This window comes from Petromyzon marinus, chromosome 75, assembly GCF_048934315.1.
Source record: "Petromyzon marinus isolate PM22_M1 ecotype Great Lakes invasive population chromosome 75, UKy_Petmar_22M1.pri1.0, whole genome shotgun sequence".
NCBI lineage: Eukaryota > Metazoa > Chordata > Hyperoartia > Petromyzontiformes > Petromyzontidae > Petromyzon > Petromyzon marinus.
In genome coordinates this window covers 390,449-411,783 of record NC_133741.1, presented here as the reverse complement: position 1 = coordinate 411,783, position 21,335 = coordinate 390,449, and the positions used below count along the sequence as shown (strand labels likewise).

The 21,335-nt window shown below is 39.7% G+C and overlaps 1 long non-coding RNA gene across 1 annotated transcript; it reads left to right on the top strand.

Annotated features, from left to right (window-relative positions):
• The first annotated feature begins 1,135 nt into the window (after positions 1-1,135).
• Positions 1,136-21,125, top strand: LOC116957490 (uncharacterized). The gene is made up of 3 exons (XR_012930803.1): positions 1,136-2,745; positions 12,375-12,455; positions 13,600-21,125. It is a non-coding gene; the product is annotated as an uncharacterized LOC116957490 (long non-coding RNA).
• Positions 21,126-21,335: the final 210 nt, after the last annotated feature.

The window sequence follows — 21,335 nt, the reverse complement described above, 5'->3', positions numbered from 1 at the left end:
GACCGCATTCGTGAACACAAAGCAGACCTTAAACACGGTAGGACCAACACCTCGGCCGTGGCAGATCATTGTTCTAATTCAGTAGGCTCACATGCCATTGACTTTTCCAAGACAGAGGTTCTTTTTAAGCCATCTGGCTTCCATGAGAGATTCGTTCATGAGGCTATCCATATATACAAGCACAGAGACAATTTCAACCGAGAAGATGGATTCTATCTTAGCAATCATTGGAAAGATTTGATAAACCATTTCAGGTCTTAATTGATTGTTCACGCTTACAGTGGCTTTCAGACAGCATACATTATAAAAATTTCGTCTCCCCCCTCCTCTTTTCAGAATATAGATGGACTAGTCCTAAATAAACTGCCAAATCGTTGCGCTAACGTTTTTTTTATAAATAAGTAAATGCGCTGTTTAAAAATACATTTATGCAAACCAACACACACTGAAGACGACCGTTTGAGTTATGGTCGAAACGTTGTGAGAAATTTTATTGTTTTATATATATTTTATTTTTTTCTTGTTTCCCTTCAATGTGACTTTACCGAAAAAACTAAGAATATGAATTACTGCAGTCACGAAAGCTTTAAATCAAAATTTAGTTTTGATGTAGTTTCCTCATTCACCAAAGTTCCTGTACCTGACACCATCGCAATCATTGAAGACTTGGTTCATCAAGGACTAAACACTGAGGTACCCCCCCCCCCCTGGTGAGACACTGCTTAACAAATACATACTTCACTTGGAATGGAACTTTCTACAAACAAACTGAGGACACCCCAATGGGCTCCCCCCTATCTACGGTTGTAGCCAAAATTTTCATGGAGGAATTTGAGACTGACGCCATCCAGACTGCCACTCTGCGCCCAACCTTATGGAAGAGGTACGTGGATGACACTTTTGTCATCTGGCCACATGGTCGGCCTGCTTTAGACCAATTCTTTGACCACATCAATTCCATAGACCCAGCCATCAGATTTACCATGGAAGTCGATAAAGATGGCAAGCTACCTTTTTTGGATGTCCTATAAAAAAAGAGACCTGATGGTTCAATGAGCCATTCGGTCTATAGGAAAGCTAGCGATACGGATGCTTACCTGAAACCGGATTCCCACCACCATCCATCCCAGAAGAATTCCCTCATCAAGACTCTGCACAATAGAGCCCAATGCATATCCGACCAGGAACACATAGCCAGTGAACTCAAGCACGTACACCAAGCTCTTAATGCTAATGGTTATTCCGACTACACAATCCGCAAAGCTATCACTCAACCATGAAGAAGGACCCTCTTGAGGAGCCTTTCAAAACCATCACTTTACTCTACATTGCGGGGATCACAAAAAGATCTCCAAAATCTTGAATAAACACAAGATCCAGGTCCTATTCAACACATTACATGAAATCCGTGATCTGGTTCCGTCTGTTAAAGATGTGATTCCGGACATACAGTACCCTGGCATCTACAAACTAAATTGCCTCTGTGGTAGTAGTTACATTGGATAAACCAAACGACATGTCTCGGACCGCATTCGTGAACACAAAGCAGACCTGAAACACGGTAGGACCAACACCTCGGCCGTGGTAGATCACTTATAATTCAGTAGGCTCACATGACATTGACTTCTCCAAGACAGAGGTTCTTTGCAAGCCATCTGGCTACCATGAGAGATTCGTCCATGAGGCTATCCACATATACAAACACAGAGACAATTTCAACCGAGAAGATGGATTCTGGTTGGCAATCATTGGAAGGATATGATAAACCATTTCAGGTCTTAATTGATTGATCACGCTTAAGGTGGCTTTCAGACCGCATCCATTATTTTTCGTCTCCCCCCTCCTCTTTTCCGAACATAGATGGACTCGTCCATCTGACCAAACTGTCAAATCTCTCTCTGTGGTGCTAACGTTAAAAAAAACGCCACTATTTTCAAATTTTCATGTTGTGGTTTTCACACCTGATTATGATTGCTTGTGTTGCAGTCGAAACGTCGTGAAAATTTTATTGTTTTATATTTTTATTATTTTATTGTTTCCCTTCTACGTGACTTTACCGAAAGAACCAATAATATGAATAAGATACACAAAGACCACACGTAACATCTGTAACTTATCAATAACTGTCAGTCACTGCTGTACAACAGCGTTTGTGTCATATGTGTTCACTTTGAGGCAAAGTACAGTGGTATTATTGCTGCCAAAATGTGATGGGGAATATTTAGGTGTTATGGATTGAATGAAAGGAATCCTTCAAAGACGCACCACATGTGCGTCACATTCAGTCACAATGCTGTGCTTTAGCTCCCCACAAACACTGCTGGTACCATTCATTAGAAAGTTAAATGAGCTCAACATCTTTTGATAACCTTATTTCATGTTCTTTATAACCATGGCAAACTCGTTTGTTCTTTTCTTTTCAGCCAAAAGAAATATTTTAGGGAATGTGGATACTGTAAATATGGGCTACATGATCCAGCTATCTCAACCATGCCTAACATAAGAGCTCACTGGTTAATATATTTCTAGTTTCACAGATTGTTGCTCCGATTCAAATAAAGACAACTGCATACAAATATCCCTTCGCAATTTGATTGGTTAAAAATATATGTACGTGGGCGTATCGCTTGGCTGTGTGACTTATAAGTGTGGTTTGTACAGAGCAAACGATATCAGACGTGGGCGCGGTTCCGGTCCTCAACCATTCTACCAAGTTCGTGAATGGCTTTTTCATCTGCACAATCGGTACGTATTTTTAAAATTATGTACGTATGTTAAAAAATATATTTGTGTATGTACATATTTTGCTTGTCAATTAATTGCTGAATGAGGGCCTCCCCAAATCGTGCATGTTATGGGGATATGAATGCATGCTTTTAAAGACATGGCATCAAAATGTTGTATATATGTTACGTATGTTTGCTATGTATGTCAGTTGCAACCATGGACAGACACCTTTGCCAACGATATTTTACATCTCAAGGGAGATTCCAAGTTAAATATTTGAATAACAAACATTTTACCTCATTATGGTGGTCACTGCGAATGTGTGCGGCGGGGATCATATTGGTGAGAACGTATAAAGCAGTAAACCTTCGATTTTGCAAAAGTCTCCTCTGCTGTTCAACACGTAACCCCGCAGCCACCTGTGACAACCGTGTGCATGGTAGTCTCCTGTTCAAGCATATTCAGGCTGAACTCTAGCTTTTTTACAAGACCGGATGTATTCCTGGAGATAAGCAATATCATTAAAGTATATGTATGTAAGAAATCTTAAAGTAATTGAATAAAAATACAGCAATTCAATCTTATATAATAAACAGATTTCTTTAAAGACACAAAACCGTATATGCTTGACGTTATTGTCGCTTATTAGCTCGTTTTTTGTCTGAATTTAAGTCATGCCAATGTTAAACAAGTTACACATGAAATTCGTGGAGTGGTGGTGGTGGAAGCTTACAATCCAGCACTGTGTGGGTGAGGGTTGGTGGATCACACAAATGTTGTGCTGGGAATGATCAGTGTTAGTTGTGGTTATGTCCTGGAAAACAAGACTTAAAATAATACGATCTTAACTGATCAGCTTATCCCGTAATAATTAACTACAGCTGATCATAGATTATCCAGCACGCGATTATCCGGCTGCTTCCAACATTGTCCGGCGGTCCTGGGTCGATTAGGCGAAACTGGAAAAACTGCTCCAAAGGCTGTAACCCAGTCTGGCGATCGGCACCGTGTGCGTGACAAAAAAAGTAACTATGCTTGATTTCAGTGTTGGATATTATATACACTACATACAACTTAAACTTAAAAAAGACTGCACGTATGTCCATTTTTCATGACTAATAACTACAGTGATAAAAACAGAAAATATAGAGTTAAAAGTGTGTTGTGTAATTCGGCGTTCACCGGAGCACCGGCGATCGTCAAACATGTTGAAACAAGAGCATAGTACTAGTGCATAAATCAGCACATGAATATTTTATATTGGAGTGGGAAGTATGGTCGTAAATATAGTAACTTTGTTACAGTACGTTGCAGCATTCCAATACTCCATATGTACAGTTTTAATACATCACAAATTATTACATTTAATGGAAAAGAAAAAATGCCAGAAAACCCTGATATCACGCTAACTCCAGAACGCTGTCATTAATAATTATAATAAACGCTATCAGTAACCCCCCCCCCCCCCCCCCCGTGGCGCAAGAGTGCAGAAGCATGGTCACCACATCTACGCCTCTATATAAGGAACGAAACAGACTTCTCCACAAATCTGGCTGTCGCCTGATGAAGCTAATTGTAATTAGTGGCGAAACGTCGTACTCAATTTGTAAATGTTGTGGCTTGGCTCTCCAACACACCAGCGTGCTATACTAGTGACGAATTGACATGTTCTATTCTAGATTTAAAGCTTTCGTGACTACTAGGATCCATACTCTTTGGTTCTATTGGGTAAAGTCAGGTAGGTGAAAAAAAAATAACAAAAAATCACGACGTTTCGGCCACAACACAAGCGGCCTTCATCAGGTGAAGGGACGAGACTGTCCGGAGGACAGCGCTGGAGTGGGAGAAGCCACGCTTAGATCACGACCTTTAAGCTGTGTGAGAAGAAAAACACAAAGCGCCTTGACAAAGGAATTAGCATATATAACTGGCAAAACCTATTCCTATATCTTGTTACTGGAAAAGGAGGTCTCATAATGTAAATGCTCACCCCGAGCCCTCAATACTCTGATAGTGTGCTGTTTTTGAGTTGTACGCCTTTTAGCGTCTTCTGGTCCAACACCAATGGAGACTAGGCTCTAAGAAAAGCCGTCTCGGGTGTGGACCAATCAAATTCAAGGACAGTGCATATTATTATCAGAGTTGTCTTTTTTGTTTGCATTTTGACTGCTTGTGTTGTGGTTATTGCAAACATGATGCATTGAATAAAGGTGTCAGTTGTTGTGCCAGTTAAAAGGGTAAAACCTATTCCTATATCTTGTTACTGGCAAAGGTCTCATAATGTAAATGAATTAGCATATAATTTAGCATTGAAATGGCTCATTGAAATAGCTAAGTTAAAGTATACACATCCGCAGAGGTACCCCTTGACAAAGGAATTAGCATAGAATTTAGCATTGAAATAGCTGAGTGATTAGCTTGTAACTGGTCACAGAAATAGCTATGTTAAAGTCAGAGCATATACATTCACCGAGGCACCTAGTACTCATCAAACAGGAGAATTTAGCGAAACACAACCACGCTCAGACAGCGGACCCCCAAACTGTGTGCGAGCAAACAAGGTGCTCTGACAAAGAAATTAGCATCAAAATTAGCATTTGATTGGCAGATTTTAGGAAAGAGGTGGTGCACGTGCCGCCCGGCGCGGGGAGGGGGGAGGGGGGGAGGGGGAGTTTACCTATTTATGGTGTGAAAAGGGAATTTATAAGAGCTGAGAAAGTTTGGGGTACCACTACTTGAAAAATATACTGTACCATTGAAATTAGTTTAACGATTTAGAACATCTTTCCAATGGTTGCTTAATTTGAAACCATCCTCTCGGTTGAAATTGTGTTTGTAGATCTGAATTGCTTCATGAACAAATCTCTGATAAAAGCCCGTGGGTTTGCAAAGAACCTTGGTATCGGAGAAAATTATATCGTGATCCCCCACAGCGTTGTAACAGTGATCAGCCACGGCAGAAGAATTCGTTTTGCCGTGTTTCAAATCTGATTTGTGCTCGCGAATTCGGTCAGAGACATGTCGCTTTGGCTCACCGATATAGCAATCACCGCAGGTACAACTCAATTTGTAAACCCCGGGGTACTGTAAATCAGGAATGACATCCTTCACGGATGGGATCAGATCACGAATTTTGTGTACTGTATTGAACCGGACCTGGATCTTGTGTTTGTTTAGAATTTTGGAAATCTTTTTAGTAACGCCTGCTATATATGGAAGTGTGATGGTTTTGACCGAAGTATCAAGTGGTTGTTTCTGTATGGAGGGAGAGACAGCTTGGCGGATGGTACGGTCAGAGTAACCATTCCTTTTTGAGGGCCAGGTGTACATGTTTTAATTCACTGGTCAGGTGGTGTTGGTCCGAAATGCAATGAGCCCTATGGTATAAAGTTTTGATGAGAGAATTATTTTGGGCTGGGTGGTGGTGGGAATCAGGTTTCAAGTAGGAATCTGTGTGGGTGGGTTTCCTGTAGACAGAATGCCCCAATGAGCCATCAGGTCTCCTCTCAAATAGAACATCCAAGAATGGTAGCTTGCCATCTTTCTCCACTTCCATGGTGAATTTGATGGCGGGATGTCTGGAATTGATGTGGTGCAGGAAAAGGTTCAGAGCTGGGAGGCCATGTGGCCAAATGACGAAAGTGTCATCCACATATCTCTTCCACAGGGAAGGTCTGAGGGTGGAAGTCTGGATGGCGTCTGATTCAAATTTCTCCATGAAAATATTGGCTATCACTTGTGATAAGGGGGATCCCATGGGGGTACCCTCATTTTGTTTGTAGAAGGAGCCACTCCAAGTAAAGTAGGTATTGTTGAGGCAGTGCCTAACCAGTGCAGGTGTGTCGGGGTCTAGTCCATGTTGGACCAAATTTTCAATTATTTCAATGGTATCAGGTACTGGGACCTTGGTGAACAAAGAGACCACATCGAAGCTGACAAGGATATCGTCAGGGGACAGTACAACGTCTTTGACCATAGAGACCAATTGGGCTGAGTTAAGTACTGCTGAGGCGGTCTTGCCAGTGAAAGGCAGCAAGGTATCTGACAGAAAACGGACTAGTCTATAGGTAGGGGAGTTGATCGTGGATACGATGGGTCGAAGTGGGGTGCCTTCTTTATGAATCTTGGGAAGACCATAGAATCTAGGGGGTCTTGCAGCAGAAGGTTTTAGGGAGGGACGTTTATTTGGGTCGATTAGGGAGGTCGAACTTTTGATGATCTTGTTGGTTTTTATCGCTAGGCTATTAGTAGCGTCATTTTTTATTTTTGAGTAACTTCCATCGTTGAGCAGATTCTGGATTTTGTTGTTGTATGAATCTTTATCCATAATAACAGTAGCGTTGCCTTTATCGACTGAGAGGATGACTATATCACTTCTGTTTTTCAAATTCGCGAGTTCAGAGCGTTCATTTTTGCTGATGTTACTAATGGGTTTCTTAGCATTCTTAAGAATAGTGGCTATTTCAGCTCTCGCAACGTCTGCTTGGATGTGTCCTACGCCTTTGAGGGCTACATCGACCTGAGAGATGATATCATCTATTGGTATGTGTTTTGGGGTGACAGCAAAATTTAGTCCCCTAGCCAGTACTGTTTTCAGATTGTCCGAAATCGGGGTGCTACTCTGATTAATGACGATTTTGTTAACATCTAGTTTTGTTATATGTGGAACTGGGTTCTTCTTTGATAGGTGGTTGAATTTAGAAATCAGGTTAGCTTTACATTTGACTGACAGTGACTCAGCAGAAGAAGCAGTCATGTTGTCTACGTGATTCTAATCAGAAGGTGACATTTTTTGTGTTAACATTAAATGGGCTTGTAGGAGAGTCCTGTATAAAGTATCGAGTTCAAATTAGAGTAGCCTTATCCTCTCTGAAATTAAAGATAGGCTGGCCTTAAGCAGAATCTGTTTAGAATTCGGAGAAGATACAGCAGCAGAAGTGAGTGTGAAAGCGATGGGTATTACCTTGTGATCGTGGCATCTTTCTCACACAGCTTAAAGGTCGTGATCTAACCGTGGCTTCTCCCACTCCAGCGCTGTCCTCCGGACAGTCTCGTCCCTTCACCTGATGAAGGCCGCTTGTGTTGTGGCCGAAACGTCGTGATTTTTTGTTATTTTATTTTCACCTACGTGACTTTACCCAATAGAACCAAAGAGTATTGACATGTTCTGTTTACGTGATAACCCTTATTAGTTGGCTGTGGTGGGTTTAACGACACATTTACGCGATGTAACCCAAAAAAAACCTGTATTATGGAGAATAGTCTTATATAAGGCCAATTTTTACCTGAAACATTCGGCCTCTGGTTGGCTGCTTGGTCGCGGTGACGTCACGCACTACAACCAATCGGCGTGTGCGACGGGTCTCATTAACATAACATTGTTCGAAGCTTTCGTGACTGCAGGAATTACTCTTTGTTTTTTTCGTTAAAGTCACGTATTTTATTATTTCTTATTTATACGTGACTTTACAGAAAAAAAACGAAAAGTAATAACAACATAATTAGCAAAACGTCACATCGGGTTGGTTACTTGCGGAGCACTACCCGACTTATAAATGATTTGTAAACGTGATGATACAAACTTCCGGTTATAAAATAAAATTGAGACACCCTAACCATATAATAATTTTGATTTAAATTTTGATTTAAAGCTTTCGTGACTGCAGTAATTCATATTCTTAGTTTTTTCGGTAAAGTCACGTTGAAGAGAAACAACAAAATAACAAATTATATATATAATAATGATCAATCATCCTGTGCTTCAAAATGCTACATTTTTTGTAACTCACCGTCAGAATACTTTAGGGACAGTTCCTGAGGTCCGTTCATTAGTCCAACTGATTGTAAGTTGACACACTAACTGGACAAAAGCACACTTACGACGACACGCAGATAACAAATTCCGTGAACACTGTTTTAATATAATTTGCAAACTCGTACTGGTGAAACGAGCGATGCTCCGCCAGCTGTAATGAGTTCTACCATCACCACTGGGAGTGTGTATGTGTTTTGTGTCAAGAGCGGTAGTGTGAGTGGTATCATAGATACCACTCATCATAGATGGGAGCGGTAATGTAGCAATTAGCGCGCTGCACCATAAACCCGGCAACCCAAATTCGATTCCCCCTCACGCCCAACCCCAGTGACGATTATTAGAACCGCTCCTGGGCCTCCCCTGGGTCGACTCAGCCTCAAATAAGTATTTTGCGTGTTGTAAAACATCGCCATTCGGGAAACAAAGGCGTGTTTGTGTGCCGTGTCGGCCATTATTAGGTCCTCCTCGCTAACAGCACTTGCCCCAACAGTCTGTTAAGACTTCGGGTGCGTGTGAATGTGATTGTGTGTCTTAATAGCTGTGACGATTATCCTCTAGCATCTAGGTAGACTTTGCCTTAAATACGTAACTGCTGCGGTGTGTACTGAACATCGCCACTGGGGAGACAAATACGGCCGGGTGTGGTGCTGGCTACTCACCCCCTCGTGTGCTGTTCGGGCCTTCAGATGTGCTGCTCGCTTTCAGCACACATAAAAACTCATTGATTTTAGGGGCCGTCCATAAGTGACGTCTCGATTTTGGACGATTTTTTACCCCCCCTCGTCACGACATCACAAAAAGTCAGACCCTCAAATATGATGTCACAAAGCTCTGCCTCCCCATCCAAAACCATATTTCCATTTTGCAAATAAAACATGCTTCAAATCGCTTTAAACTATTGTCATTGTAGTGTGTATTTAATGTGGCGCTGCACTCTGATGTTGTAGGAGTGTTGTTATAACAATTAGTGTTGTTATAAGACTGCCTCTAACTGCCCAGTAGCGTCCTTCACGAGCCTCCTCCACTGAGGCCGATCTTGACACTGCTGGTACCAGTCATCGGCTAGTCCACTCAGCTCCACGTCCTCCTGTACCACATCCATCTCTTCTCTAGCCCGTGACGCGACCGTTTAGCCCCCTCTATCCGGCCGAACAAAAGCTATTTAGGCATGCGCTGGCTGGGCATACGGGCTACATGGCCCAGCCAATGCAGCCTTGCCTGCCAGAGGAGCTCACCGATGGGACTTTGCCCGGCTCTTTCAAGGATTTGTGAGCTCCTCACACAATCTAGCCTGGTTAAACCCAGGATGGATTGTAGGCAGGCCAGCCTAAATGTTTCTCACCGGCGAAGATGTTCCATAGACTCGCACACACATTGGCCCACACACACATACATATATGGACTCACACACACAGACATGGACTTTAGAAACACACACATGGAGTTACACACACATATCAACTCACACACACACACATTGACTTACACACACACATATGGACTTAATCACACATATGGACTAACACACACACATATGGACTCACCCACACATACACATCGACGTACACACACATCTACTGACATAGACACAGACACATTGACTTACACACATTCACATAGAGCCATGCACACACATCGACTAACACACACATATCGACTAACACACACACACAGCAACTGACACACACATGGACTGACAAGCACACTTGGACTTATACACACACATCGACGTACACACAGATATCTGGCGTTGCTCGGGCAAAAAAGACACAGACACACATCGACTTACACACACATGGACCTAAACGCACATACATATTGACTCAAACACACACACATCGACTCACACACACACACATCGCATTGCACAGCAATCCCCGATGATGCCACAGCTAGAACAATTTTCTCTCTCTGGCGAGCCTTAGCGACGAGCAGTTTGAAACAAAGCTCTTCTCAGTACTGGCAGGTGCATTAAAGAAAAAATGACTCGATTTGTAGTCTCAATGTCTTCCAAGATTTTCGTGTAGGCTTCTATTTGTGCATCCATCAGCTTTGGTCAATTTTCCTAAATATATTTAAGAAGCTTATAAAGCGTAATCGCATATTTCATGTAGGACCTCTTGAGCAAGGACATGCAGGTTGGCCCTGTAGAGCGTTGGTAGTCCCATAGATTTGAGGTATTTTCCACCAATGGAGTGCAGTTTGTCCTGAAGGAGAATGAGGGCCTTTTTGAAGATACTCTGTAATATATTACATATGTTTAAAACGTTGACAATTAAACGTTTAAACGCAATACTTAATATATACTATACATAACCATAAAACAAAAGTGACTCATCTGATAATGGACGAAATAATAGCTACACTGTTTAATCAAAATCATAGTAACTCGAGAGCATTTTATTATTCTATAGTGCCCAGTTATAATTGTCAAAAATATATAATTCCCAAAACAAACTGTACGTGTATCTCTATACACATCAGTAGTTTTAATAGCAAACAATATATAACAAATATATCAGTGACAAAAGCGGTAAAGGCAGTTTATATTTTGAACAATCAGCATGCTTATAATTTTAGTACAAAGTTACTACAATTTTAAACATGGTTATATAATAAGCTAATCATTTTAATTTTGAATGAAATAAGTCGGCGTTTTTTCACGATCTGTCATTAAAGTCTCAGTTCCTGGGTAGTAAAATTGTAATAGTGATGTGACATCATATGAACATCGGTTCTGGGGCTTAACGATATGTTTTTATGTAATTTGTCAACATCTCTGTAAATGATGGGAGCAAAATAATGTGATGGTTGTTTAGTTGAAATAAAGAATGGCATTAATTATGTTACCAGTCATCCATTATATTGTCTGCTTTCGAAACAAGCAAACAATATTCAATCGAATAATGAACCGCAAATGTGACAATGGGATTTGAATCATGGTGTGTGAATAACTCAATGCAAAATAGCAATACAATACCTCATCAATTAAACAATACAATCAATGTTTATGTTTTCTAGCATTAATGCATCAAATTATGCGTTTGCATGCATGCATTTTTAGCATTATTCCCACTTTTGTGGGTATAATTGTGGGTTATCATAGTCCACGAATTCTTGTGCTGGGCCATCACGGACACCAATCAGTACTTTATAACCCCGTTCACCATTTCAAACCACTGCTTTTGGAGCCTGCATCTTGGCCTCTGTCCTAGTGCATTAATATTTATCACCTTTCTTACATTGTGCTTTTCCTCTCTTTTAAGTCCCAACCATCTGAATAGAAAGTATTTGAGATTGTCTGACAGGTACCACTCTCGCTTTCTTAATGTCTGACCCAATAACTATATTAATCACTCAGATCCATCTTTTATTCATAATTTTACAGCATCTTGTCCTCCAGAATATCAATAATATTATTATTACTACTGTCATATATACTCTTTCCTTCAATCAACTTGGCATATTCCCATCGTAAACCACTGTACTTGTTTTTTTCTACATTTTAGTCATGTCTTTGGGATCCTCACTTTTAGCTCATTGTTCATTGGAACACGCTCTTGTAGTGTTAACCCAAGACACTTGACCACATTGGCTTTCAGTGGCGAGGTATCTCTAAACTTCACTTCTTGCTTATTTTGCTCTTCCTGTTTTCATTTGAAATGTCATATTCTGTATCTTGCTCTACCTATCCACATATGTTTTCCCAGGCAGTAGATCCATCTTTACAGATTTTGCTACACTTCATCTATTTTCGCCACATAGCACAATACCACGAGAAACTAACATGCAAAATGTTCGACTTTTGTGTTTATCTTGTCACGGTGTCTAGGACAAGTACAAACAACGAGGAAAAGGGACGGAAAATAATTCAGAGCTTCGGCAGAAGCTTCGGCAGAAGCTCTCCATTGAGGTCTTTTTTTCTCGTATACATGTTTTTTTTTACTGGTCTCAAATAGGTTTTAGAGACACTCCTTGTTCTTGGACACCGCCTAATTATTTTACGTGGCACTCTTATGTCGATCCAGGTCTATACATACCGTGTGAAGATCAGGGATTTAATTTCAGCATATTATCCATCTTACTGGCATGAAGTCTAACTGTTTTCATTGATCTCTCCACTCCTGATCTAAAAAGATTCGATAACCGTTCCCCATAGATTTTAAGGTATGGCCTGTCAGCTTAACACCATGTTGTCAGATGCCTCGTTTACTCTTGAACACATGTATCAAGGTGCATTATTGCAAGACATTTGAAAACCTTTTTTTACAGGATTGTTGAAGAGCATCGTCAGTGTGAGTGCCCCTCCTCTTCCTATAATCTTCCAGTATTTAAATGGACTGATTGTATTTTTACTTCGTCATACTATTTTACATATCTCTATTCCACCAACATGTTTTTTCCTTGAATTGAATTCCTTCCTTCGGGCTTACTAACATGAATCGTGTTTGTTAAAATGCTTTAAATAATAATAATAATGCCTTGTTATAGCTTATTGACATTGTATCATATTAATTCTAAAAAAAACCTATATATTTACAGCTGTATGCTCATTTTTGCATCACTACAGATGATTTGTACTCACAAGAAGAAACAATGTTTTTTTTTCGAATATATTCATGACGCCAGTATCATAGATGGGGTGGGGAATCATAAAACCTAGCATATTATGGGTTTCACAATAAATAAAAAGTTAATGTTTAATTTGTTTTAATCTCACACATTTTAATCAGCTGATGGTCATATTATCGGCTAATTAAACTAAATTCGTAAAAATTCAATGAGCAATGTATTATTGTATTTCATAGTGTGTTTGGGTCACTCACACAATTCACACGTGTGCCATAAACATCCTAACACTCACCTGTATAACACTGAGTAATATGTAGAGAGAAGAGGTGGGAAAATAGACAACTCCAGACAAAGTCTCATTGTAATTTACATCATATACAGAATGACCCCTGAGCACCGTAGCTGAAATCATTGCTCACAAGTGGATGAAATGGGATTGAGGTGCATTTCATCTTTAACAAATACGTTTGTTCTCTCCTTTTCAGACGCAAATAAACATGGCAAATGAAGATGAACAAGCGGTGGCCAAAGTCAGTGCTGCAATGTTAAGCATCACAAAGGCAGCTGATCTCAGAGAAGATCTAGCGATGATGATGCAACCATACACAAACTGGGAAGAATTTTTTATTCCAGCACCAATGACTATTGCATTATTGGGTCAGCTGCTTGTAGTGTCAACTGGTAATGACTTTCCAATTGATCAAAATATGCCTAAAGATGGTTACAAGTTCATCAGGTACCCAAAATCTTTTCGGGCAACCCTTGTTCAGACTAGCAATGCTGGATATAAAGCATTCAATAAGGCACACACAGGCATGGATCAGATTCGACTTCTTTCACAATCTATACCGTCAACAATGACAAAAGTGGTGAAAATATTGACTCACACTGATACACAGGCAGTTGAGTTGATTTTGCCCCTTCATCTTAAAAAAATAAAAGCTACGGCAGATACCTGTTTGAAAAGAGCTCAAGATGTTGAAAATGAATTTAATAACGTCATGGAGCTCACTGGAGAGCTTTTGGAAGCTTGCACAAATTCCAAAAGTCAGTACGAAAATGATTTGTCTAATATCAAAAAGGAACTGGAAATCCTTAAGATTAAGAATGACTTAGCAAAACAAGAAAAAGAGAATTCTGAAATGGTTTTTAAGCAAATGGAAAAGGAGTTGGAAGGAGCTAAGAAACACCACAAGGAATCTGTAGATAACATTCCGGATGCATACACGATGCTTAAAGTGTCACTCACAGAAGGCCTAATTAATGGCATAAAAAGTGCAATATCTGTTGCAACCTTTCAATATATAACTGGATGTGGAAAAGTTCAAACGACAGGTAATGTTCAAGATGCAAGCAATGATATAGATCCAATGAATAGCGGATCAACATATGTACAACACAACATTTTCACTATATCTGCCACTATGAACGCCTTCATACAAATGATAAGCGTGCCAGATAGATCAAACTTACAAAATATGGAGGAACAACAAATTCATTACACTATGTTACAAAAGGAATTCCAAACATTTTACAATAAATTGAGTGAAGCAGATGACTGCCCAGAAAAGAAAACTGCAATGGAAATATGTTCCTCTGCAGAAAAATTATGCTACAAAATCATGTGCTCAGAAAAAGACCAAGAAGTGAATCCAAAATATAAAAATAGAATCCCCCAAAACATTTATAAGTTGAAAAAACGTATGGAGAATTTTTTGAGGGGAAAAAAAGCAGTTCTAAACGCTCCAATTGTTACTGCAAGGCCACCAAACATCTCTAAACAGTCTATCCCAAATCAAGGAAGTATGTCTGACATGGTGATGCAAAATGCCCGCATGCAATTGCAGAACGCCACAGAACAAGTTAAATTAACACAAGAACAACATGACAAGGTCCACGAGAATCTACAGAAAACCAACAGGGAACTTAATGAGATACTTATAGATATGCAAAAACGTGATCGGAAACAAATAGATTTTGAGAGTTCCCTTCAAATGCTCGTTAAAGGTCTCAAAGCAATTGCCCTTATTCGAGAGCAATGGGGAAAGCTTGTGCGCTTTTTTCAAATGATATCCAATCTTATTGACACGTGTCTCCACAAGGAGCTAACCCATTTCACGGAAGAATGCAAACAAGTCTCAAAATTGGCATTACATTCAACACGAATTGATTTTTTAAAAGACACCATCTACACTCAGGTTTCACAAGCAGCTGCAGTATCACACTTGGTAAACATGATTTCTGGCGCGTACGTCGAAGTCTCTAACCGTTACCTTATGGATAATGTCAGCAGCCTTGGCAAGCTCATAGCTCTGGATGAGAAAACGGGTGAACTTGCACGAGCCGAAGAAGAACTCAGTGAAAATTGTACAATTGCTCAAGAAGGGATAAGGAAGTTGGCTCTGGAATCTAAAGAAGAGCATGACATAAAACTTCAAAAGAGACTGAACTCTATTCAGAAACAATTAACGGCAGTCCTACCACTAGAAGTAGAAAATCCCTCAGCCATATCAGGAATAGAAGAAAGTGATGGTGATGATGACGATCAATTCGCTTAGAGCAAAGTACAACTACGTTTTTACAAAATATCAGCATATGTTGACGTTGCAAATCAATTCATACAATTGGAATTAAAAACAATTCTCTTCATTTACATGTGAGGTTCCTGCAGCCTTAACTTTTAAAAATCTACTTTATTCAACTACGATAACATGTGTGTTTGACTTCATCATGAGCTGCCGCTTCTGTTGCCCTCCTTTACCCGTCCTCCGTAGACCACAGGCAATCAGTAAATTAGGCGAGGGAATGTAACACGATAGATAGAATGTTACCAGTGAGTATAGCTGGAATGCTCACCATTGTGACCAACCACTTGCTGTAGACTAGGGTTGTGAAGCATCAGCATCTACATGCAGCGGCACAAGCGATAACAGCAACAACAATCAACTGTATAACAGCTGCAGCAGTATGGTTCATGAAGCCTTATCTGTCATTTTTATTCGCCTAATATGTTTCAGGATTCTTCAGGCCTGAAGTCTATTCGAAAAATGATGATATTCACCACTTGATGATTATCATCAAGTGGTTGGGCGAACATTATAGCTGTACGTACTCGCTGGTGGCAATTTCCATCGTGTTGCATTTCTACTTCTAATTCACTGTCTGTCTTTGTGGTCTATGGAGGTCAAGTGGAAGGAAGGCGACGTAAAAACTGGTGAAGTCACGCACACAATCACCTGAATAAGGTCTAAATATGGAATCTATTAATAATGTAATAATATGCCTTTTTTAAAAAGCAATACTGCTAATTAAAGTTGACTATATATATTTTTTATAAATCACAAATTTGTACACCTGAATGATACTCCAATGGATATCATCTCAAATTTGCACCAGGAAATTATCACGAGTTTGAATAATATATCCGGAGTTTTAATGAATTTTATAACTTACTACTTTAACTCAATCAATTACATTATGTCACGACTTTTATTTCCAGATTTATGTTTATGATTTGCATAATGTAAGACCATAATATCTCAACATCTGCATATCTTTATAATTTACGTATTGACTTTAAAGTAAAAGTTTATTTTAAAAAAGATTGATAATGCTAAAATTATGAGACCTCCTTTGCCAGAAACAATATATAGTAATAGATTTTTACCCTTTTAGCTGGCACAAAAACTGACACATTCTTATCTCTTTCGGTAAAGTCACTTTGAAGGGAAACAATAAAATAATAAAATATATATAAAACAATAAAAATTCTCACGACGTTTCGACCATAACACAAACGGTCGTCATCAGGTGTGTCGTGACTTTACCGAAAGAGCTAAGAATATGAAAAACTGACACCTTTATACAAGGGATCATGTTTGCAATAACCACAATGCAAGCAGTCAAAAATGCAAACAAAAAGAAACAACTCTGATAATGATATGCACTGTCCTTCAATTTGATTGGTCCACACCCGAGACGGCTTTTCTTAGAGCCTAGTCTCCAATGGTGTTGGACCAGATGACACCAGCTAAAAGGGTAAAAACCTATTACTATATCTTGTTACTGGCAAAGGAGGTCTCATAATGTAAAGGCTTACCCCGAGCTCTCAATACTCTGATAGTGCGCTGTTTTTGAGTTGTACGCCTGGTCCAACACCAGTGGAGACTAGGCTCTAAGAAAAGCAGTCTCGGGTGTGGACCAATCAAATTTAAGGACAGTGCATATCATTATCAGAGTTGTTTCTTTTTGTTTGCATTTTTGACTGCTTGTGTTGTGGTTATTGCAAACATGATCCCTTGTATAAAGGTGTCAGTTTTTGTGCCAGCTAAAAGGGTAAAAACCTATTACTAATGCTAAAATTAATAATATTAATCGTTATTGCTCTAGATTTCAATGAAAATCTGAACATGTTACTTAGCAATAACATGTGTAGAGGTATACGTATAGTAAATATTTTGTATGTAACATTCCTGAATACAGTATATAATAAATCATGATACGTATAATTCTAGATTTAAAGCTTTCGTGACTGCAAGGATCCATACTCTTTGGTTCTATTCGGTAAAGTCACGTAAAAAAATACAAAAATTCACGACGTTTCGGCCACAACGCAAGTGGCCGAAACGTCGTGATTTTTTTTTATTTTTTGTTGTTTTTTTACGTGACTTTACCGAATAGAACCAAACAATAACATGCATACAAAGGCAAAGATCCCCATATATCCTTAACATTCTCTTGGGGCAAGTGCTGTTAGCAATCACCTATGAAGGCTGGCACGGCACACAAGGGGGTGGGTGGCCAGCACCACGCCATGCCGCCTTTGTCTCCGAAGTTGGCGATGTTTACTCTACAGCTCACCAGCTACAGGCGTGTTCGATTAATGAGTGAGATACGTTCCGCTAAAATTTCTCGTTCAGGGAAAATTCGTTTAATGATCATCGTTTCCCCATTGACTCCCATGTTAAAAGCTAAGTTGCGTTTCCACCCCAACATTTCCCACAATCTTACAAGACTAAAAATACCTATATCTCATGAGGATTGACTTTCAATTGTAATATCTTCAGACATTTTTGCTATTTGAGCCATCGGGGTTGCTGCTCTCATTTGGAAACTTTCACAACAATCCCCTTCGAGCATAACTCCAGTGGCTTACTACTATTGGAAGAGCGTTCCAGACGGCCGCAGAAGTGCATCTGAAAGCGCGTAATGAATGCAATAAACTGCGGGACACATTGCGCCCTCTGCCGCCACGGGACAGATTTGATCGATCTGTCTCGGCTCGTTACACGAACATTTTCTCTTTTTGCGAACAAATTGGGCAAAATTCTAAATGCTAATTTGTGGGAATTATCGTGAAAGAACGCCTGTTCAGCGAGACACGCCTGTACTCATTTGAGGCTGAGTTGATCTAGGGGAGGCCCAAGACCGGTTCAAACAATCGTCACTGGTGTTGGCTGTGAACAGGAATTGGACTCGAATCGCTGGATTCGTAGTACAGTTACATGCTTACACTAATGCACAAATATAAACGCACGGGAATGTGCACAAAACGACCTTAAATAAACAATACATACCTACACACACGTACATTGCTGTCACCAAATTAAATATACACGCAGCCACATTAAATAGCCATACACACTGACGAATATACAAAAGTACGCATTTATGCACACAACACATCGACTCAAGAGTTTCGAGCACTGAGTAGGTACTACAGAAATACCATGTTAGAATGCAGAAACAGCCTGTGATTGTTACAAAATGTTACCGCATAATAGCAATGTCGTGATTTCAGTTTGCGATTTCTCATAACTGCTCGTAACCCATGATATGATATTGGGCTTATGTAAAGTTACAGTAAATCGTGTGTTAGGGCTGCTTGTAAGACGACCGTGATTGAGCTAAATTACTAATTCAGCATGATTAAGAAATATATTCATAATTAACAAAATGAGTAACAACACTGAAATCACTCATATCAACATTAATACCATGAAACTCGATCAACGTGCTAGCCTCAGCGGGGGACCAGCTGTTACGCACGAACTGACGAGATTGTGCTAGCCATATTGATTAGGTACTTTGCGACTGCTCGAATTTATGAGAAACATTAAAAGCTATCTGTTTCCCCAGGGTAGTGTTGATGATCTCAGATTAGTCACCAAAACATGCAAATATGTATTCGCACATGTTCGAATGCTGGAAACATATATACATTTTGGGATCTGGGCGAGTTTGAAACTAGTGTGTGGATCAGAAGTCATTTGAAGGGATCTCATAAAGAGTTCTATGGAATCTAATTTTAAGGATATTTTCTAACATGGCATCTACGTTAATTTGACATAATTCTGAATATATTTTTGTTCCCATTCATGGCATGACATCATCATTTTGAAAATAGTTTGGATAAATCATAAACATATTGCTTATTGCATATGTGTTAATGTGTATATAAAGGTTTAAGAGCAAATGTAGGGCTTTGCAGACATTAATATATCTGCAAAGCCCACGGGCATGGCAGACACGCATCAATGAATTTGGTGCAGGTGATTATGTTGACCAGAATTCCTTCTGCGATGATGTTCACTGACCGCCATTGCCATGGCTCGGAAGAATGTAAGGAGTGGCTAAAACACTGAAGGAGTCTAAACTCTAAACAATTAATCAAAAGCCGGTACGTAGGGTAAAAGATGAACGTGTTTAAAGTTGGTGTGTAGTTCACATGTCCTTTTTGTTAAGAAAAAAATCACGTCTATTATCAGATATAATTTTTATGATCATGAATGTATTGTCGCTTAAAATAGTTTGTGCATTATATCTTTATACTCTCATATTTAGAATGTAAGATTAAACACAAGGGAGTGATTTACTTTTGTTATCTTTAAATCTGAAGTGCTGAACAACACAGACTACATTTTCTGGATAAACACTACCCTGCATGATCGCTTGCAAAATGAGCATGTTTGCTGGTTGGTTTTCTAATTCTATTTTGCATTGTATTTTTTTTGTCTCTTAAGGATTGGCTAGCTAAATTAATGCTGCTGTCCATTTTTTTAAGTTCTTTGTATTATTTTATGAAGTTATAATTACAAGTGGACAGACCATAATAGTTGATTACAAGTATGCCTACTGCCAGGTCAGCTGTTCATAACCATTCTTGCTCGTGAGAAAACTCACGACAGACTTCAAACTCAATGAGTCGAGTCCAAGGTGACACCACTGCGGAAGACGCACGGTCTTACAGCTTGCCATCTCAACTAGTCCATGAGACAATGCAGAAATTGGTACCACCCATTGTTGCAACACTTTAGTCGTGCCGATGCATGCACGTGGCTAATAAGAATGAATTATTTTATAACCCACTTATTTTAAACAGTTATATAACTCACTCGTATTAGGCTCATAACGTCTGAAGTCATGCCACCGCGGGTAGTACCGGTAAGGGAAATATCTGGTCTGGGCTCATGGACTAAAACTTCCAATTACAACAAACAATATTTGTTGGAGATCCCGGGGAAGCACCTGCAGTCTGCAGTGACGAGGCAAACTACCGTTCGTCTGCGCAAGCGCGAGACAAGATCAAGCGTGGCTGGACCACACAGCTCTACCACGTCAGAGTGCCAGCATGTCATTGAACAAACACGCCGGAGAAAGCCACTCCCTTTTGCCTTGGCGGATAACGTGCATTCATGTCAAGTGGGAGAGAAATAAATTTGCCATGCTGGCCAGTTTCCACGGCAACTTACATCACCAATGTAAAATAACGTATTTCAAGACATCGTCAAGAATAATCATTGTAAAATACATTATTCGACTATGCAGGGTAACTTTAAAATTAACTCTTCCATTAGCCCTCGTGCGTGTAGAGCTCAGATTATATCCCAGGCTTGCATTGGCCATTTTAGTTCATGTAATTGTTTGATTTATGCCATCCGTGTAACAATTGTAGTACTAATTATTCATTGATATTCTGATTTTGTGCATTTATTAAACTACATATATTCCAGTTTCTCTTTGGTTTTCTGTGTACATGAATTGGTTCATATGTTATGTAACTCTCATGTGAGTGTTTTCTGCAGGGAAATTAGAGAATGGGGAAAGCAAGTAGGCATTTTGAGTAATAAATCAGTCAATCTTGATGGTTATGTAGCTGGCCCGTCTCATCTCGTTTCATGATTGTAACAAGAGAACGGGCCAGCTAGAAACATTTTGGGGA